This window comes from Triticum aestivum, chromosome 1A, assembly GCF_018294505.1.
Source record: "Triticum aestivum cultivar Chinese Spring chromosome 1A, IWGSC CS RefSeq v2.1, whole genome shotgun sequence".
NCBI classification, from domain to species: Eukaryota; Viridiplantae; Streptophyta; class Magnoliopsida; order Poales; family Poaceae; genus Triticum; species Triticum aestivum.
Window position 1 is genome coordinate 149,408,522 of NC_057794.1, and position 22,297 is coordinate 149,430,818.

General features: G+C 45.0%; 1 long non-coding RNA gene across 3 annotated transcripts; it reads left to right on the forward strand.

Annotated features, from left to right (window-relative positions):
- Positions 1-17,019: 17,019 nt before the first annotated feature.
- Positions 17,020-19,841, forward strand: LOC123041623 (uncharacterized). 3 transcript variants are annotated; one of them, XR_006418579.1, is made up of 4 exons: positions 17,030-17,407; positions 17,483-17,588; positions 18,252-18,859; positions 19,558-19,841. It is a non-coding gene; the product is annotated as an uncharacterized lncRNA (long non-coding RNA). The 3 variants fall into 3 exon arrangements; XR_006418580.1 differs by having other exon boundaries at positions 17,020-17,407; positions 17,483-18,908; XR_006418578.1 differs by having other exon boundaries at positions 17,024-17,407; positions 17,483-18,859.
- The last annotated feature ends 2,456 nt before the right edge of the window (positions 19,842-22,297 follow it).

The window sequence follows — 22,297 nt, forward strand, 5'->3', positions numbered from 1 at the left end:
TTCAATCTGCACTTCATTGGCAACGCGAGGATGTACAGGGCGAAGATTTTGCTCTTGCTGATCATTGTCGTTGTTAGAAGGAATGTCTTCAGGCTGAGCATTGTCTTCATGTTGATCAGGTGCTGAGATGATAAGTTCTTCTTCAGGATGAGCTTCAGAAGGTATAATTTCTCCAGTTCCCATTAGCTTGATTGATTCACTGGATGGAACTTCATCTAGCACATTTGGCAGTTGCTCTCTTTGTGAACCGTTGGTCTCATCAAACCGCACATCCACTGTTTCAACCACTTTGTAATGAAAGAGATTGAAGACTCTGTAGGAGTGCAAATCCTTTCCATAGCCAAGCATAAAACCCTCATGTGCTTTTGGTGCAAACTTTGAGGTGTGATGTGGGTCCTTGATCCAGCACCTGGCGCCAAATACTCTGAAGTAACTGACATTTGGCTTCTTGCCAGTAAGGAGCTCATAAGATGTCTTGTTCAGAAGCTTGTGAAGATAAACACGATTGATTGTATGGCATGCAGTATCAATGGCTTCAGGCCAGAATTTTCTTGGAGTCTTGTATTCATCTAGCATCGTTCTGTCCATCTCAATGAGTGTTCTGTTCTTGCGTTCGACGACCCCATTCTATTATGGCGTGTACGGGGCTGAGAATTCATGTGTGATGCCCAAGGTATCAAGATATGTATCAAGGCCAGTGTTCTTGAATTCAGTCCCATTTTCACTTCTGATATGCTTTATCTTGGCGCCATAGTTGTTCATTGCTTGATTGGCGAAGCGTCTGAACACATCCTGCACTTCAGTCTTGTAAAGGATTATGTGCACCCAAGTATATCTAGAATAATCATCAACAATGACAAAGCCATAGAGACAAGCAGTAGTAGTAAGAGTTGAGTAATGAGTGGGACCGAAAAGATCCATGTGAAGCAGTTCGAAGGGTCGAGTAGTGGTCATGATTGTCTTCGAGGGATGTTTGGCCCTCGTCATCTTTCCTGCCTCACAGGCACCGCATAAGTGATCTTTCTTGAACTTGACACCCTCGATGCCTATGACACGCTTCTTCTTTGCCAGGGTGTGGAGGTTCCTCATGCCAGCATGCCCAAGCCTCCGATGCCAGAGCCAGCATTCTGAAGCTTTTGCTAGAAGACATACGGCAAGCTGTGGTCCTGCTGAGAAATCTACCATGTACAAATCATCTTTTCGATACCCTTCAAATACTAGAGACTTGTCAGATTCCATTAGAACAAGGCAACGATATTTTCCAAATATTACGATCATGTTTAAATCGCAAAGCATTGAGACAGACATTAAGTTGAAGCCAAGGGATTCAACAATCATGACTTTATCCATGTGTTGATCCCTTGAGATTGCAACTCTACCTAGACCCAATACCTTACTTTTACCAGTGTCAGCAAATGTGATGTGGCTCTTGTCGGATGGACGTAAGGTTGAGCCCATAAGAAGGCTTCTTTTGCCAGTCATGTGATTTGTACACCCACTATCAATAATCCATTCTGAAGACGCTGGTGTCGTACCCTACAGTGCAGTTAGGGGGATAGGCTTCACGAAGAGCATTGTGAAGCAAAAACATTTGACGAGCCAGTGGGTTATGAAAGCTTAGATCCAGATTAGGACTAATAGGGAGAGTAGCAAGTGATTCAGGAACGAAGTACATAGTAAGACCATTCGGGCATTTGATCTTGCGCCCTACAAGATGTTTAAGGTCCCCAGCAATAGCGTCAGACGATTTTGGTTTTCTGCTGGAGACCTTTCCCTGCAAAAGAGAGTTAAGCTTTCTTAGCCACCCACATCTTCAAGGGTGGCTTAGAAGCAATAAGTCTAAGTGCAGCATCTGAGAACTTTGGCTTTGGATCCCTAGCAAATCGTCTTGCAGGCAGACAATAGTACTCATAAGAATAAGCAGAATAGTTCTTGGTCTTATGAACATGGTGGTTTGATGAACCGCTCTCATATTCATATGCCTGAGTATGGTTTCCCTGCAAAACATTTGCGTTAGTGCGACTCAGGTGAGTCCTCTGTCTGTATGAAGCCTTTGGACCGTATGAAGCCTTTGGTCTGAGGTTTTTCTTCTTCACGTGAGGTGTCATGATGATATTCACAGGAAGATTCTCCAGACACCTTTTTGGAACCCAGATCTTTTTCATAGGCGGTCCATTCCTGCAGTTAGTACCAATGTACCTGGCAAACACTTCACCATTCTGATTCTTAAACAGTTTATAGTTTGCATCAAGGGATTCATCAATGATAATGGGGTTAGCACAAGTGAAGCCAGATAGATTGGATGGATCTGCTGAAGGTTCCTTTGCACCAACCCACATGGTTTTGGGGTACTGCTCAGGTTTCCAGTAAGAGCCATCAGCATTCATTTTCCTTACGAACCCAACACCCTCTTTCCTCGGGTTTCGGTTCAGAATCTGCTTTTTGAGGACATCACATAGTGTTTGATGCCCTTCAAGACTTTTGTACATCCCTGTTTCAAGCAATGTCTTCAACCTAGAATTCTCATCAGCAATAGCAGTGGTATCCTCAGCAGAGGGGTTAGTTACCACATCAACAGTTGAAGATATTGCAACAGTAGTAGCAGTAGAACATTCAGCAACAGAAGTAGCATTATCACGCTCAATGCATTTAAGACATGGTGGTTCAAATCCTTCCTGAGCGGAACTGATCTGTTTGGCGCGAAGTGACTCGTTTTCCTTTTGAAGATCTTCATGAGCCGCTCTCAATTTCTCAAGATCTTGCTTCCTTTGAAGATAATCATAGGAAAGCTTTTCATGAGTTGTTGAGAGAGTTTCATGATGACTTTCAAGTTCCTCATACTTAACGTGAAGATTTTTTATGTCTTCAATTAAGGATTCAGATCGAGTCATTTCAGCACCTAACAGATCATCGCTTCTGTCTAACAGTTTTTGAATATGTTCCATAGATTTCTGTTGTTCAGTTGCAATTTTAGCAAGTGTTTTGTAGCTGGGTTTTGAACCACAATCAGAGTCATCGTCACTAGATGTTTGATAGTGAGTAGTGCGTGTGTTTACCTTGGCACCGCGTGCCATGAAGCAGTAGGTAGAAGCGGAGTAGTCCTTGTCATTTGCATCGGTGTCGGTGATGAAGTCATTGTCTTCAGTGTTGAAGATGGACTTGGCAACGTATGCTGTAGCCAGACTTGCGACGCCTGAATCGGACTCCTCCTCAGACTCCACCTCCGCCTCCTCAGAAGCGGACTCCTCCTCTGAATCCATTTCCTTGCCAACAAATGCATGTGCCTTGCCAGATAAGCTCTTCTTGTGTGATGAAGACTTTGAGGAAGACTTGGAAGAAGACTTTGAGTATTTCTTCTTCTTGTTGTCGTCAGAGTCATATTCCTTGCTCTTCTTCTTCTTTTTGTTCTCATTGTCCCACTGTGGACACTCAGAGATGAAGTGGCCAGGTTTCTTGCACTTGTGACATGTTTTCTTCTTGTAGTCGTGAGCAGAAGCTTCATCATTCCTTGAGCTTGATCGGGAAGACTTTCTGAAACCTTTCTTCTTGGTGAATTTTTGGAACTTCTTCACAAGCATAGCAAGTTCCCTTCCAATGTCTTCAGGATCATCCAAACTGCTATCAGATTCTTCTTCAGATGAGGAGATAGCTTTTGCCTTCAAGGCACGAGTTCGCCCATAGTTTGGACCATAGATATCTCTTTTCTCAGAAAGCTGAAACTCATGTGTGTTGAGCCTCTCAAGTATGTCAGACGGATCGAGTGTCTTGAAATCAGGACGTTCTTGAATCATCAGGGCTAGGGTGTCAAACGAACTATCAAGTGATCTCAGTAGTGTCTTGACGACTTCATGTTTGGTGATCTCAGTAGCCCCGAGGGCTTGAAGCTCATTTGTGATGTCAGTGAGTCGGTCAAATGTGAGCCGGGCATTCTCATTGTCATTTCGCTTGAAGCGGTTGAAGAGGTTGCGAAGGACACTGATTCTCTGATCTCTCTAGGTTGAGACGCCTTCATTGACCTTGGAGAGCCAGTCCCAGACCAGCTTAGATGTTTCCAAAGCACTCACACGGCCATACTGTCCTTTGGTCAGATGACCACAGATGATATTCTTGGCAGTAGAGTCCAGTTGAACGAACTTCTTGACATCAGCAGCAGTGACACCTTCTCCAGCCTTGGGAACGCCGTTCTTGACGACATACCATAGGTCGACGTCAATGGCTTCAAGATGCATGCGCATCTTATTCTTCCAGTAGGGATATTCAGTTCCATCAAAGACGGGGCACGCAGCGGAGACTTTAATTATCCCTGCAGTCGACATAGCTAAAACTCCAGGTGGTAAAACCGAATCACACAGAACAAGGGAGCATCTTGCTCTGATACCAATTGAAAGTGCGTTATATCGACTAGAGGGGGTGAATAGGCGATTTTTATGAAAGTCTTCAAAACGTGGAAGTTATGAAGACAAACGATATAAATAGACCTATTACCCTGCAGTGGAAGGTAGACTACACTAGGCAAGCCATAGTCAAGTATTCAATAGAGTGAAACCACAATGACTAATAGCAGCAATGTAGTAAGGATCAGGTAGGAAGATATTGTGAAGCCACATAGAACAAGCAGTCACTCAGTGAAGACAAAAGATAGTGCGAACATACAATGACTTCACAAGGAGTAACAGTAAGTAAAGGGAAGGGAAGATGAAACCAGTGACTCGCTGAAGACAATGATTTGTTGGACCAGATCCAGTTGCTGTGACAACTGTACGTCTGGTTAGGGCGGCTAGGTATTTAAACCTTAGGACACCCAGTCCCGGACACCCAGTCCTGAACACGCAGCTCAGGACACCCAGTCCTCACCGTATTCCCTTTGAGCTAAGGTCACACAGACCTCACCCAATCACTCTGGTAAGTCTTCAAGGTAGACTCCCAAACCTTCACAGACTTCGTTCACCGGCAATCCACAATGTCTCTTGGATGCTCAGAACGCGACGCCTAACCGGCTGGAGGATGCACAGTCCTCAAGTGTAATAAGTCTTCAGATCACACAGACAAGAAGACTTAAGTGATGCCTAATTCTCTTTGGCTCTGGGTGGTTAGGGCTTTATCTTCGCAAGGAATTCTCTCTCAAAGGCTTCGAGGTGGGTTGCTCTCAAACGACAAAAGCCGTACTCTGAATCTGAGCAGCCAACCGTTTATGGTTGTAGGGGGTGGGCTATTTATAGCCACTTCGCAACCCGACCTGATTTGTCCGAAATGACCCTGGGTCACTAAGGAACTGACACGTGTTCCAACGGTCAGATTTCAAACTCACACGGCAACTTTACTTGGGCTACAAGCAAAGCTGACTTACCCGACTCTGGACAAGATTCGCTCTCAAAGTCTTCACTCGAAGACATAGGTTTTGTTTAAGCATCACTTCAGTCATTCTGACTGGTTCTCTTGGACCCCACTTAACTGTACGGTGGTTCCTATGACTCAACAAGAAGAAAGAGAACTACGAAAGATCTAAGTCTTCGAGCTCCATAGGCTTCATGTGGTGTCTTCTCTTGTCATAGTCTTCAATGGGAATATCTTCATATACCACCTTTGACTTCAATGTCTTCATACATTTTTAGGGGTCATCTCTGGTAGGAAAACCGAATCAATGAGGGACTTCTACCTGTGTTATCCTGCAATTCTCACAAACACATTAGTCCCTCAACTAGGTTTGTCGTCAATACTCCAAAACCAACTAGGGGTGGCACTAGATGCACTTACAGCCCAGCCAACTCCAACTCCACAGGTGTCGCCAGTGTTACGCAGGCTTCGCAAAGGACCAAGGCCTCCAGTCTCTAAGTCTGAAGCTAATACTGCTGAAGACATTCCGGCTGCATCAGCCAATGAAGAAGAAACCCCAAAAGCTACTACTCCCCCATCCCACAAAGAAGCTATTCTCGAGGAGAACGTGACAGTGGCCGACCCTCCAGCTCATCAAGTGGAGGTTGAGAATCTTGAGGCTGCCACTGACGCCACTGCCGCTGTCATGGCTGAAGCCAATGTGGAGCCTACACCAACAAAAGCACCAGAAGTCAGCGAAGCCAATGATGCTACAACTTCTGTTCCCGCGCCTGCTGCTGGTCCTTAGTTTGACTATCATGTTGAGCACAGGCCTCAGGTACAGAAGCCAATCCCCATATTGCCCAGGTTTCCAGGTCCTGCATTAGCACCTGGATCCTTCAATGTCAATGGCTTCAAAGCAGACAACACTTTCTTCAATAGCTCCAGGAACCCCTACTCAAGGGAAAGAATATCTTCTGATCGGTTCTGGAGCTATCCGCAGTGAAGCTATTACTCCTGCATTCTGTACAATCAAGGCCGCATCTTCCCCCATAAGCGTCTTGACATTGAAGCAATAGCTGGTCTGCCCTGTCTGGAAGAAGCTCTGGATTGCTTCAAAGAAGTTGGATTGCTGCCGTTTATCACCGACCAAGAGCACTGGAATGAAGAGTTGCTGCTCCAATTCTATGCCACACTTCACATCCACGGGTACAACAGAGTCCGAAGACTTGGGTCCTGGAGTGGATGACAGGAAATGTTCATCATGAAGCCAAAGCCTTTGATGTCATTGAGCTCACTGGTCTCCCCACTCCTGGCAATCTCTACGAACATGGCTGTCAGCTTCACAGTGAAGCTGTGGAGAGCATCTTTCAGAAGCCTGAACCTAACATGAGTCAGATGCTCAGTATGATGAAGCCATTACCCCAAGATGCTGCATATCCCAAGGAATTCTTTGTTAAAGACCTTGAGTATCTACCCAGGACTATTTATCACATCATAAGGCGAACTCTCTGGCCCATCAAAGGACATTCTCCACATGCCAAGCTGGAAGGTGCAATGAAGACTTTGGTCTTCTATATTCTTCATGGCAAATGCTTCAATGCACAGGACTTCTTCATCCACCAACTTGCTGCATCAGGCTCTGATCTTTTTGGCTTGAAGTTCTACGCTCCATGGATAATGCGGCTGATTAAACTTCACTCCGCTATCTCATATCAACCATCTGCTCGCAATCATCGGATCTTTCTGCCTGATGTGGATATGTCTGTTGACGCCATTTATCCTGAGCCTGCCAAGGAACCTCTAAGTCTTCAGAATGCGGAGCATCAAAGTTTTTCTCAGAACATTGAAGGAGTTGAAGCAGTCACTCGTGTGTATCCTTTGGCTGGAACTACACGTGCACCACGTCCTGCCCTTACTGAAGCCACCTATAGCACAATTGCCCAACGACCTAAGAAGCGCACTCGTGTTCTCAATGACCGAGAGCTTCTGGTGGCTCTTCATCAGAAACAGGATAGGCATCATGACTGGCTGAAGCGCCAAATGCAAAGCCTCTTGGTGGATGTCAACCGCATTCGCAATCTTGCCACCAAGAATGCCTTTGTTGCCCATGAAACCTCTCGACGCACATGGAAAGGGCTGACGCTGATGTGCTCTGAAGATGATCTTCAAGAGGATGGCTTCTCTGAACGCTTCAAGTTTGACTCCACACCTCCTCGAAGGGCTGTGCTGCGACGAACTCCATCTCTTGAAGACTCTGAGTTCTCTTCCTCTGCTGCAACTGTGAATGCCAGAGTGATCGAGGACGAAGACGATGCTACTTCACCACCACCTCCTTCAGCACGCTTCGACACTGCTCCAAGTTCCTCTGCACCGCCGAACACCACCGACGACCCTGCAGCTTCACCTACTCTTCATGGGAACGAGTAGATGCTCTATGTCTTCAAACCTTTTTGGTCCTTACTGACAAAAGGGGGAGAAGCATATGAGTTTGATAGTCTTCAAGCGGGTCCATATGGGCGGTTGCTTTATATTTTGCTTCGTGTTTACAACTCTCGTTTTGATACATTTGGTTCTTTGAGTTGTAACACCTAAACTCGATGGTCATCTGCTACTTATTTGCTACTTCGTGATGCGACGATAAATTCCGCATGTGCGATGATAAATTCCGCACTTAGATCATTTTGTAGACGTCCATTTTCCATTATGCATGTCATTATCTTCACATACCTTCTCATGCATAATGAATTGTCATCATAAGTTGAAGAGGATCTCCACGAGTACAACCTGCCATGTGCATTTGCATTCCAAAAGCAAATTACTTATATGCACATCTTCAGGGGGAGCCCTTGCAACTAATGAAGACAATTCCTTTACAATTTCACATATTATATTCCCCGTTGAAAACTTCAACTAGTTTGTCATCAATCACCAAAAAGGGGGAGATTGTAAGTGCATCTAGTGCCACCCCTAGTTGGTTTTGGAGTATTGACGACAAACCTAGTTGAGGGACTAATGTGTTTGTGAGAATTGCAGGATAACACCGGTAGAAGTCCCTCATTGATTCAGTTTTCCTACCAGAGATGACCCCTAAAAACGTATGAAGACATTGATGTCAAAGGTGGTATATGAAGATATTCACATTGAAGACTATGACAAGAGAAGACATCGCATGAAGCCTATGGAGCTCGAAGACTTAGATCTTTCGTAGTTCTTTTTCTTCTTCTTTGTTGAGTCATAGGAACCACCGTACTGTTAAATGGGGTCCAAGAGAACCAGTCAGAATGACTGAAGTGATGCTTAACCAAAACCTATGTCTTCGAGTGAAGACTATGAGAGCGTATCTTGTCCAGAATCGGACAAGTCAGCTTTGCTTGTAGCCCAAGTAAAGTTGCCGTGTGAGTTTGAAATCTGACCGTTGGAACACGTGTCAGTTCCTTAGTGACCCAGGGTCATTTCGGAAAAATCAGGTCGGGTTGCCTAGTGGCTATAAATAGCCCACCCCCTACAACCATAAACAGTTGGCTGCTCAGAGTTAGAGTATGACTTTTGTCGTTTGAGAGAAACCCACCTCGAAGCCTTTGAGAGAGAATTCCTTGTGAGGATAAAGCCCTAACCACCCAGAGCCAAAGAGTGTTAGGCATCACTTAAGTCTTCTTGTCTGTGTGATATGAAGACTTATTACACTTGAGGACTGTGAATCCTCCAGCCGGTTAGGCGTCGCGTTCTGAGCATCCAAGAGACATTGTGGATCGCCGGTGAACGAAGTCTGTGAAGGTTTGGGAGTCTACCTTGAAGACTTACCAGAGTGATTGGGCGAGGTCTATGTGACCTTAGCTCAAGGGGAATACGGTGAGGACTGGGTGTCCTGAGCTGCGTGTTCAGGACTGGGTGTCCGGGACTGTGTGTCCTCAGGTTTAAATACCTAGCCGCCCTAACCAGACGTACAGTTGTCACAGCAACTGGAACTGGTCCAACAAATCATTGTCTTCAACGAGTCACTGGTTTCATCCTTCCCTTCCCTTTACTTACTGTTGGTCCTTGTGAAGTCATTGTATGATTGCATTATCTTCTATCTTCACTGAGTGACTGCATGTTCTGTTTGGCTTCATAATATCTTTCTACCTGATCCTTACTACCTAGCTGCTATTAGTCATTGTGCTTTCACTTCATTGAATACTTGACTATGGTTTGCCTAGTGTAGTCTACCTTCCGCTGCATGGTAATAGGTTTATTTCTATCGTTTGTCTTCGAAACTTCCACTTTTTGAAGATTTTCATAAAAATCGCCTATTCACCCCCCTCTAGTCGATATAATGCATTTTCAATTAGTCATTATGCTTTCACTTCATTGAATACTTGACTATGGTTTGCCTAGTGTAGTCTACCTTCCGCTGTTTGGTAATAGGTTTATTTCTATCGTTTGCCTTCGAAACTTCCATGTTTTGAAGACTTTCATAAAAATCGCCTATTCACCCCCCCTCTAGTCGATCACTAGCACTTTCACCTTTCCCACTATAAGTTTCTCGGACGAAGGAACCATCATGACTTCATTGAATTCCGCTTCTTGAAGAAAACTACTGTACCAGCAATACTGTACACCCGCGGAGTATGAATAGCAGCAAGTTTATTACCGCACATGTCGTAGTTGCAAGTTGGCGCCCTTGAGGAATTGGAGTGATGTTTCCTGGGGGTCTCTCCAGAACGGTGTGGCCGTAGTTGCAAGTTGACGCCCTTGAGATGCCGACATTGAGGGGCACTTGGGTGACTACGGGTGCGCCACTATGACCCAGTTGGGTCAATTTTTTTACAGGGCGGACGTTGCCGAGTGGATTTAGGGCCAGGGTCTAGCTCTAAAACTTCAGTGAACACATGTTAAGCAATGCTCAAAGGCCTAAAAGTATGACGCTTATCGACATTGTACATTAATAATACATACCAACTTAAACTCCTATATACTGGTAATTTGCTCTAAAAACTACCATAGTTACTAATACTGGTAGATGCTCGTAATTAATTAAACAAATGTACGGGTGACACAGACACACAGACACTAACTACTAGTACTACTACTTCTCACATGCCAGCCAGACATAATCATTATCTTTGTCGTTCTTCTCAGCGGCACCCCGCCATGGTTGGATATCTTCCCATCTCTCCGCAACGTCGTGGTAGCTATAGCCACGATCCTAGCAGGTGGAGGCATTGGGCCATGCTGGCCAGACGCCATTGTTCTCCTTCCTGGCCTTGTCGGTGACACCCCACCATGCTTGGATCTCCGTCGAGCTCTCCTTAGCAGCGTGTGCGTCCTCTTCTTTCTTACGGCGGTGGGACTCTCTTTTCTTGAGTGCTTTCTGCCTTTTCTGCTCCCTCTGTGCGGCTTTGGCAGTCTCTTACTCTACCCAATTGGCCTTGGCAGCTTCAAAGTTCGTCCACATAGGTGTGAGGTCGCGAGCGGCGATGAACTTGGCACAGCGGGATGCCATCGCTTCCTTATCATTTTGTGTGCGGGCGTGGGCAGCGAGGAACTTGGCACGGCGGGATGCCATCGCTTCCTTACCGGTTAGTGTGCGGTGCAGTGACATGAACGACGCTTGGAGAGAGCTCTCAGGCATGATGGCTGGACAACCGTATAGTTCATTGGTTTGTCAAGAGCTCAAGGACAGACGACGAAGGAAATTTGGATTCTCCTTCAAGCCTGGTCATTTATTATCGCACACGGTTAATTTCGGTAGCCTCTAGAAAATGTGTGTGTTGACCCTATTGTGGGTTGCTTTCTTATTATCCACCACCCTAGCCACGTGGATCGCACGCGTGCACCGTGATCGAACGGCATTCCACGTCCCTATCATCACACCCATGTAGATGTAGCTGGGATTTTATGTTTCTGCACTACTACCTCCGTCCTGGTTTATTGGTCCCTTCATATTTTATGCTAAATTTTGAGTTTAGATTTATCTAACAAAATGTTAATGCATATAACTACAAATAATACCACTAGAAACTATGTTTAAATACGAATCCAACGCTATAATTTTTTGTGACATGCATTATTATTTTCTTAGTTCAATCTAAGGGGGCCAATAAATCAGCACGGTGGTAGTAAATTTCTACAAAATGCACATAATGGCCTAAATATGGTAAATTAACCCGAAAAAGTGCCAAATGTGAACACGGTGCTTTGTAGGGTGTATGTTGATCATAAAAAAAAGTCAACTGCCACATTAATTGAGTACTTTTGCAAACTACAAAAACAATATACCACCACCCTGCGTTTGACTGCCCTGGCCCACCGAAACCCCTTCCCTCGCTCACACGCGCTTCCTGCCTGAAACGTTCAGCACCTCTCCAAAATGTCAATAAGGCATTCATGCCCGACGCGACCTCTCACTGGTGTCGGCATTGCAGCAGCGTGACGGACGAGAGAGCGACACCTACACGGCATCCCAGTGCAAGCGACTGCTTCGCGTTAACGACACCACGGCCATCCGTCTGTCCGCCGCCCACATTAATGACATGCAGCTGCCAACGAACCTACTCCGGCGCCAGCCGTCCGTCCGTCTGCCACGGCTCATTGCCATTTGCCCACTATATTAACTTCAGCCCCGGCCATAGCCAAAGACCCACAGCCATTCTCCTCCGATCCCTTCCTCTGTCGGCACAACTCCAACCATGGCCTCCTCGCACTTCAAAGCTCTCTGGGACGTACAGTCGCCGGAGCAGACGAAGGACATCGCGGGCTCTGCTCTGGGCGCGCTCCGAAGCTCTCTTGGACATACTATCGCAGGACCCCTCGGTCGCCCTCCGCCGCCACAACCACGAAGTCGGCACGTTTGCACGGGCGCAGCCGGCAGCGAGGAAGAGTAGTGCATGGTAGGTCACCGCCTCTTTGGTCCCAGGAAGGCCACAGCTCCTCCCCTTCGTCGATGCCAAGCTTGGTGGGATAAACATCAGCAACCGATTAGCCGCTTGACGGTGACGTGGAAGTGGAAATCTTCAGAACATTGTGCTCCGAAGGAGGAGGTTATGGAGGAGGATCTGGACAGAGCCAAGGCGAATGAGGAGGAGGCGAAGGCAATAGCCGAAGCGTCAGTTCTCGGGGCTCATGGCCGGACATGGTGGTCGGGCGCCGACGATCATTTAGATTAGGTTTAGAGTAGGTTTTAGTATGGTTTGTGCAAAAATTGTAATGAATTTTGTCCAGTTTATAGGAAAAGTTTTCGAAATGTAATGAATTTCATCTAGTTAATGTGAAAAATATAATAAATTTCATCCGGTTTATAGGAAAGCCGTCATGCTATAATCCCTAACGGTGCTCCATTATTTTGTAGGGAACAATTATCCCTCGATCAAAATCAGATCCGCCGTGTTTCACACTCCTCCCTCATAAGATTGTAGACGCTTTCTTACATAAAAATGGAACAAGTGAAGATGCTCTACCATGTTGTTCATGTCCTCGTCAATCCACAGGAGGTGTGGTAAGCAATCTTCAAGTCATCACCTTATTTCAAAAAATCTTCAGTCATCAAGTCAAAAAATCTTCAAGTCATCAAGTCAAGTTAACAAAATCTTCAAGTCATCAGACCAAGGAACCATCATGACTTCGTTGAATCCGCTTCTTCAAGAAAACATAACGCACCAGCAATACTGCTACCACACGTGAAGACTGAATGTCACTGTAGCACGTCATATCACTCAAACCCACTAGGCCAAACTAGCCCGCTTAACGCCATTGGAGTTGCCCTAATGTGAATGTATTCGTGAACTAGCTCTTTAAGTTTGATGTGAATGTTGAACTTGGAATGCATCGCGTCTGTACATTAATGTATAATTGTGGACTATTGTCTAATCAATCGCTAAGCCAAGTAGCACTACTATGAACTACTCCCTCGGTCCATGAAAAATTGTACATCTAGCATTAGAATTTTTTTCCAACAAAGAGTGTACATCTACACTTTCAATGCACTTAGCCTTTAATCTAATTGGTATTAATTGACTAATGCAACAACTTATGCTTTAGCTATAGGCTGCATGTCTATCCTTAATTACAGCATGCAACAACCTTCATCTAATCTTCTTATCTCAATGGTCGCATGCACACATAAGTCTACTACTTTTGGGCGTTAATTATACCATGGAATTCCGGTTCCTCTTGATCAATGTGTAAATCTCTATATGTAAAGTCTTTCACGGAGGAAGGGAGTTGTGCACATGCCAAGTTCACTGGGTTGCCGTGTTTTACACTCCTCTGTCGTAAGAGTGGAGGTAATAGCTTTCATTAAAAATAAACAATGAATAGTACTATAAAAGAGCACTGGCATTATACCGCCCGGTTTCCTTGCTAGTCCTCGATATCGGAAAGAATACATTCATTCGCCGATATGTGGGACGTCGACCATCCTGGTCCACTTGCCATGCACCAAAATTAGAGTGCATCACACAGTACTACAGGGGAGACTCACCACAGTCGTAGCGCCGCAGTAATAAATGACCAATGAGCCATCAAATCGCAGGCCCAACCTTTCCCACTGTAAGTTGCTCGGATGAAGGAACCATCATGACTTCGTTGAATCCGCTTCTTCAAGAAAACTTACTGTACCAGCAATACTGCTACCATATGCGAAGACTGGACGCCACTGTAGCACGTCATATCACTCAAACCCACTAGGCCAGACTAGCCTGCCCAACACCAATGTTCTAGGATATGTACGTCTCTATACTGCTATGATTTTGTTGACGACTAGAAAGAAATGGAGGGTCTTTCTCTCTGTCTCTAGATCTCTCTCCACCCCCCCCCCCCAACCCCTCTCTAGCACATGTACGCACTCTCTGTAGCCACTCCGAAAGTACGACATAACTACACATTCACGCTTCTAGCGAAAAAATATGAATTCATGCATGTTACAGGTACGTGCCAATTTTGTTCTTAATGTTGGATGTTAGTGTGAATGTATCCGCGAACCAACTCTTTGAGTTTGATGTGAATTATGTATAATTGTGGACTATTGTCTGCTCAATGACCATACCTATAAGCGTACCACGAGCTCATCAGCCCCATCGTCTCTCTTCGGTGATTATTTGCAAGTACTATAGTAGCTCACACATTAGCTAGCCTGCTAACACAGTGCGGAATTAGTTGAGGTTTGACGCCAAGAATCACCAAACAAGCCCTGCTTATATGATAAACAATTCAAACTTACATCTAAGCATGTCATATATTACATCAAAACTAGTGAGGATACATCTGTTTCCATAACTCGGAGAGGGTTAGCATGATGCACTATCAAACAAAAGTAGCAAGTACCGCCCACACAAGACAGTGCACTAGCCCTAAGATGGTTTGATAACACGCATCGTTCTGATAATTAAACACAATGCAAACTACGTTGAAGAATTAACGCGACCAACTATTTCTTGTCATCGATCTCTTGGGTAATGTCCACAGGACGAACAGTGGCATGGGAATCGATCTATGGGGCAATGTCCACAGGATGGACAGCGGCATGAGAATCGATCTCTGGGGCGATGTCCACAGGACAGACAACGGCATGGGAATCAATTTTTGGGGCGATGTCCACAAGACGGATAGCGGCATGGGAATCGATCACTGGGGTGATGTCCACCGGCACTGGCACAACCTAACATATTAGTAAGCACATTGCAAATAATCAAAAACCACAACTATGGTAAGCCATTTTTTACCTTGTGCAGCTCACCAGGGGATCCCATCCCTCCCGAGGCCATCTCCTTGAATGGGGTGATCGTCTTGTCAGGGAAATACTGCTTCTCAACGGCGACTATCTCCTCAAACCTGGCCTCGGGCCTCTCATAGGTGGCCATTAGATTTTCTGGGGTAGGCACGGTGGCGGCCTTGCTATTCTTCCAGCTTTCTTTGCTCAGGAGTTCATCCGCCAACGTCGTCAACTCTTTGGCCAGTGCTTGTTTCTTGGATTTCTTCATCTCCATGGGTTGGCCCGCCAACATCGCCAACTCGTTGGCCGGTGTCGCTTCCTGAAGATTTTTGTCTCGAGTGGGTTGTCCGCCGGCAACTCTTTGCCTAATGCTCCAGGATCCATCAATAAACTGACAAACAAAAAGCAATCAAAAAGAAACCACAACCGCAATGAAAACGGGAAAAGAGTAAGCAGTGAGAATCGGTGGGTGCTTCGGAAAAAGAAGATTCTTCGAATGAAAATAGAGTAGCATCACTGATTTTCCCACCTTTCCTTCGTCGGTACAGAAGAAAAATGACAGAAGTGAGTAGCCTGGAGTGAGGTTTTCTTCAAGATAGGGGAGAAAGGGCTTCAACGAGCGTTCCAGTAAAATGATGGTTGCTTCGTCCCGTCCATCTTCGAGGCCACTTTACCACTGTTGGTAAAGGTGTGGGTTTTGTGATATGATGGGTCATGACGGCCACACCGGGGTGACTGGTGAGTCTCGACTACAGCACCTTGCTGTGATTTGGTGGATGGCACGCGGTCCCGGATGCTTGATGTCCCGCATGTCCATGAAACAATGTAATAGAGCTGCTTGTCATGGAGTTTGGACGACAGAGGAGGAGCTGGCAATAGTAGTACTCCATAAAGAATGTACTCTCACATTTTGTTTTGAGGATTAACTGTACTCCCACATAGAAAATATAAATAATAATGCATGTTGGTGCAGCCCACGTTTCCAATAATTTGAGCCGTGGGATTGTTTACAAATTTTACGAGGCGGTGGTTGTTCACTTAATGGAGGGTCTAGTATCAGACGTGAACGTAACAAAGTGCGACCTGGCACACCGTTAGGGGTGGAACAAAAGCTCGTAGCTCGCGAGCTTAATGAGCCCTCGATAGTTCGGCTTGTTATCCTCGTGGGTCACTTCTTAATGAACAAAGTCAATCATCAATTTCTTAAGAAGCTTAACAAATGAGCCAACAAGTTTCACACTAAGTTTGTTAGTAACAACACAACACATATTTCATCTTACGTGAAAATTTGTTAACGAGCGCTCACGGGCTTAAAGAGCTTCAAACGAATGAGCCGAGCAGGGTTTTTTTGCTCGTTAATCTTTTCGAGCTTAACAAACCGAGCCTTAACGAGCAAGATTTATCAAGATTTAATATCTATGTACAAGAAGTTCTCAATGATGAAACATTCAAGAAGCGGGGATGTACAAGGAGTGTTAGAAATTAATTAGTAGATTAATTAGCACATGCTAATTAGTGAATAGTCATTAGCAAAGGGGTGTGTCCAACCCCGAATAGTCATGTCTCCTCTCTTTATTGTCAACAGGCACCTGTTCGAGGGGATGCCACATTTTCCAGATGTATATACTTGAGAATAAATAGAAAACCGAACTAATCGTCCATTCACTTTCATTCAATCTCGTCTTACTTTGACATATTAGTCGGAGCGCCGCTGCCGCCGCCATCGAAGCCGCGCCGCCACCAAAACTATTCTTGAACTATCTACAGGCTGACGCCGAAGCACCGGGGATCTCCACACCTCCCTGCCGCCGGAGTGGCAGATGGAAGGAGGGAGATCCCACGGGCTCACCGCCGACAGTTGAAGATGGAAGTGGATCTCCGTCATGTTCGTCGCTCACTACAGAGAAAACTGGGTCATGGGGAAAATTGTCCCGCTAAGGCCTCATTTGGTTTCAGCGAATCCCCCTGGGATCCTTGCCTTTTCCCCGGGCCGACAAACCACGGACAGAATAAACCCCGGAATTCTCACGATCGCGTTTGGACGCCCACGAGAAAGGGGTACCCCTGGCCTTTCCCCGGCCTTTCCCCGGAAAGGCTCCCACGAGTGGAGACATCGGGGAGGAAACCCTCGCTTCTTCTGTCTCGCACTCATGAACGACTGGCGGCGGCGACTGGAAGACCTCCTCCGTCCACCGCTCAAGTCTCCTCCGTCCACCGCTCCTGCCTCCTCCGTCCGGCGACTGCGACACCCCTGCCCTCCTCCCTTCGACGCTCTGCCCCTCCAGATGGGGCGACGGGACCGGGGTCGCCATCCTACTACTTCCCAGATCTCGTCTCCACCCCCAAGATCTTCACCTTCCGATGATGACGACGGCCAGGAGATCATGCTCCTCTTCGTCCAAGGTTATCCCCTACTCCTCCTTTTCCACCCACCATTTTTTCCTTCCCTGCTACACGCACTAACGAGCGCTTGTACAGATCCAAGAGCCTCCTCTCCTGTTTGAGTTTTGTATCACAAGAACCAATACCGAAGAACATCCATCGTTTGCAGTAGTGTTTCTACCTGACTATCCTGACCTCACAAGTGAGCACAATCACATCTACCTCCTTGTAATGCTAATCTACACACAATGTTCTAGTATATTTCTGAAGGGGACTACTCAGCCTGTACTAGCTTTGTCCTAATTTTAACTTAGAATCTTTAGGATAACCTGAAGTATGCTTGTCTTGCCTATAATAACGGTGTAGCATAAACGTACCAGTTATTGGAATTTAATTGCGTTAATGAAAGTAGCATTAGTATCATGGTAACTGTTTAGTTTAAAATTACTCTCATTCAAGTTCTTCCCTTTTGTACCAAGATATGGAACCAAGGTTTGAGCATATGTAATCTTGATAATTGGCCTTCGGTTTAAACTCTATGGACCCAAGGGGACATTCACTCCATTATCTCTGTCCATTTTACACTTTTTGCGTACGCCATTGAGTTGATCTATTGTTGTCTTAACTTCAAGCTTTATTTGTAAAAAGTATGTTAGTGGCAAAGTAATTAAAAGATGAAACCATGTGCTATTAAGATTTTGAGTTTTCCTGCGGATTATTCAAAGAGAGAACAACATCTTATTATGTTTGGATCTGTTTGTTTGTGAAAGATGCATATAAATAAGAATATGTGCTTATATATATTTTGACTTCTGAATTGATATTATCTTTTTGTAAAGAATTTTGACTTATGATGTGATTGCAGCAAAGCCAATTGATAGTATTATCGATGCAGTGCTATTAAGTCATCAATTACTAATGTACTGTTAGAAAACGGCCTTTACTGATTGAAGGAGAAAATTGCTACCAAGGAGAAAACATAAGGTATGTAATTTTGAAGTACTCCCTTCGTTCCGAATTACTTCTCGCAGATATGGATGTATCTAGATGTATTTTAGTTCTAGATACATCCATTTTTATGACAAGTAATTTGGAACGGAGGGAGTACCAATTTAGAGGTGCAGTTTTGTGTTTTCTTCCATTGGGCATTTTTCAATTTGTTCATGAATTTGCACATGTTAACTCATAAGCAGAGGAATATCTTGTGGAGAAAACAGAGGGTGTATACAAATGAGTTCATGCTCTTGTCAGTTTTTCGTTGGGAATTATCTTGTGTTTTTGTGTTAATGCATCTCTACAGCTTTAGCTGCTTATGTCCATCATGTCGGCGCTGGCGACATTGAACATGTCGACGATGGGGGCAGTGCCATCCTTGACGATTCAGTTCAGGATCCCCCACTTGGCGGCGTCCTTGGCGCTGTAGCTCTCTTTCGGGTTCAGCCCGCAGCCGATGGAGACGGCCATGAACTTGCCGTATGTTGGAATAAACCCAAATCTGCACCTAGTATATTTCTCTGCCATGGTAGGCGCTTGTGTTTTGCTGCCATGCAGCGTTTTTAGCTAGTGTCTAGTTTTCAGTTTCAGTCTTTCTTCAGTCAATCTGTTAGCGAGTTTAGCTAGAGTAGTTAGTCGCCAGGAGCGATTCTGGCGTCCACTCTGATCGCTCGTGGGGTGGAATTTTTTTCAGTTGTAGCTCATTTTTCATTATCGTATACCAATGTCTTTCTCTGAGCCCGTTTTTCAGTTGCAGCTCTGGATAAATTTAGTGAATTTAGTTTCACGACGAGATTATACAAAGCGAAGCAGTTGGTCAGTAGTAATCCTTTAAATATTATACAATATCGAGGAGAAAAGCTCTGACAAGCTTGTCATTCAGTCCCGTCATACAATATTACAATTGGAATAGTGTTTATACAATCGAAAAGCTCTGAAGGCTATTTTCAAACTAGTTTCAGTCTAACATTCGTTTCTTGCGAAATGATGGCTTTCATGCCGTGGTCATCTAGAAATTAAAGAGAACAATATTATACATATAAGAACACAAATAGGTGTGTGCTTATTATGTTTGCATCTATTTCATTGGGAACATGGATATAAATAAATATATGTGCTTATATATAGTTTAAAATTTACAATGTATAGTGACTACGTTGTTGTTTTTTGCTTTGCAGGTTTCCTAAAGCTAGCCAATGAAAATGTTCAAAGAAGTTGATCTTGAAAGTTTCAGTAGTGACTATCCCAGCAGCAACACATTTTGGCATGGATGATTTACACAGATACATGTTGATAATGGAACTAAATGATTATTCTTGCTGGATTTCTACCTTAGTTAGCATTTCCTCTGTTAAACCATGATTAGCACGCTAAATTTATTCGCAGTGCCATTATTTGTGCGACTGAACATGTATAACTTATGTCAGCATGTTTGATGTGGATTGAAGTGTTTTTTTTTACAGATTATACTTGTTTCATGTTTTTCTGTTTTTTCCTTGTCATTCCTGAAGTTTGCAATGAAATTAGAGAAAAAAGATAGTTACTTTTGAACTAATATAATATTTTCATAAAAAATTGTGTTATTTTTCATGGCTTTTGAATATTATAATGTTTTCTAAGAAATTTGATACTTTTCTGACAATTTTCTGAACGGGATTCCCTCCCCTCCCTCTCATCTCCAAGCTCACGTGGGGGTGTCCCCGTGGTGGGAGAGGGGGGAATTACTACCCTGGGATCAGGGCTATATATATACCTGTAATCAATCAGCAGTCTGTTCGACGCATCCCCTCTCGGGGCTATATATACCTGTAGTCAATCATCGAGCTATATATCTTATCTTACCTCTTACCTACTAATAAACCAGCGATGGCTTCTGGCCGTACGTCGTCAGCAATTTTGCAAAAAAGCCCTTAAAGGTTTTAGTAATCAACCCGCAGTCTGACCGTAAGTGAAAAAACGTTTCGTACGCAGCCCAGACTCCGTCGTTAAAATTGCTGCCCACAGGAGAACGAGGGTTCCTCCGCCGCTGCGCCCCACCCCCTGCTCTGCGAGAACGACGGTCCCTCCGCCGCCGCACCTCCATCCCTTGCTCCGCGGTGCCCGTCCTCGCTCCCCGACCCCCGAATGGACACAAGATCGACAGGATCCGCTGCATCCCTCACAATTTTTTTCCAGATCGAGATCGATGGGGATTGACAGGGGCGACAGCGATGGGGAGTTGGATCTGTGTGGCGGTGTGGTGGGAGCGCGGGGAGGGGCGCTGTGGTGGTGGAGGCGACCGGCGCCGTAGATAAGCGCTGGGGAGTTGCCGATGCAATGGCCGAGCGAAGGGGAGAGCCGTCGTGGTGGACGAGAATGACCACCATGGATTCCTCGCCCAAGTCATGATCCAGTTGCTGCCGCTCTTCGAAGTCATCTGCTCCATCACATCGGCAACCTCACAGGTCACAGCCTCCCATCTGGAACCCTGATGTCGTTTTAGTTGCCGACACTATGCAACGGTCCTTTTTAGTGCAATGCTTGCTTAGCACTAATAGGTAGAACATTCATCAATCAAGCGCATGTACCAACATGATGGTAGATTTTTTATTGGCTCTTCTCTAATCTGCAAGTCATATATTGTGGCAGCGCTGGGTAGATTCTTATTGGCCCGTGTTGTGGTGAAAACATGCTGTGGCTGATCGCTTCATTTGCTAACATTGATATATGTATGCTGCTGATGGGTCCTGAACTCCTGATATACACTGCCTATTGCTGCTAAAATTAGTATTGCTACTCAATTTGATAGGTAAAGTGGTAATGGATGGCGAGATTTTGTAGTGCTCATATGCCAGTTAGTCAATTGTCCTTTCTGTGCTAAATTAGAGAATATTGCCCATATGTTAATCAGCTGCTCCTTTGTATAGTTGTCAGTTTATGGCTCTAGGTGTAGCTTCATTTATGCATATTGGTAATGTTGTGTTGATTTCTTTTGGGCGGAGGTTACTTCATCAATGAGGGGCCGGAGGGAGAGCTTGGCAGGGCGGCATGACGGGCTGGTCTGCACCAGCAGAACGGAGGGAGAGATTGAAAAAGAGTGTCCGCCTGCAGTGGCACGGAAGAAGAGTTCGAAAGCAGCACGGGCGGCTGCTCTGCGGCTGGTATTGAAGGTAGAGCTTGGCAAGAGAGAATGGGAGAGCTCTACTGCCTCGAGCATCGCATCCAGCCCCAATGGCATCATGCCCACTTGCCCGGGTAAGCTTCTTCTCTGTTCCAATTCTTGCACTTGTTGGTTTTTTACTTTCAGAGCTCTGGGAAATATCAGATGGTGTGTGTCTTCTTTGATGGTACAAGTATTTTAAACTGGCACCGTCTGATAATATATGATTGCTATAATGAACAAAGGTTGTATTTTTTAATTGATTGGTACGCAATTGTTGTCTTAGCTGATCACTTGCTCATTTCCATTCTTGAAAATGCAAGATTATTAATTTCCTTATAAGGATATATAAAGATAGAGGCAATCTTTTTAAAACTTTTCTGAAATCTGATATAAATGAAAATGTCTGATATTCAAATTAGTTAGATTAGTTTCTGTACTCCTAGCAGTGCACCTAAATTTGAGTACCAATGTTTCAGGGTACTATTTTGTTTTTTGAGAACCAAGTAAAAGACACAGTTCCAGTGTGATCAGCTAAGAGTTTCTGTACACAACATCGATTCTATTTTTCTCAAACCATTTATTTTAGCTTGGATAAGTGGTGTTTTGTTGTTCTACGGACTGAATTTGTTGACGAACATGGCTCGTGTGTATTAATTCATCAATGTCTCTGGCTATCCTGCAGTACAAGGCAGACCATAGATTCCTCCCGATGAAGATTGATGTGGCGCGATGGAGAGCTTGATGTGTGCGGCCTGCTGATGGCGCTCGGGCCGATG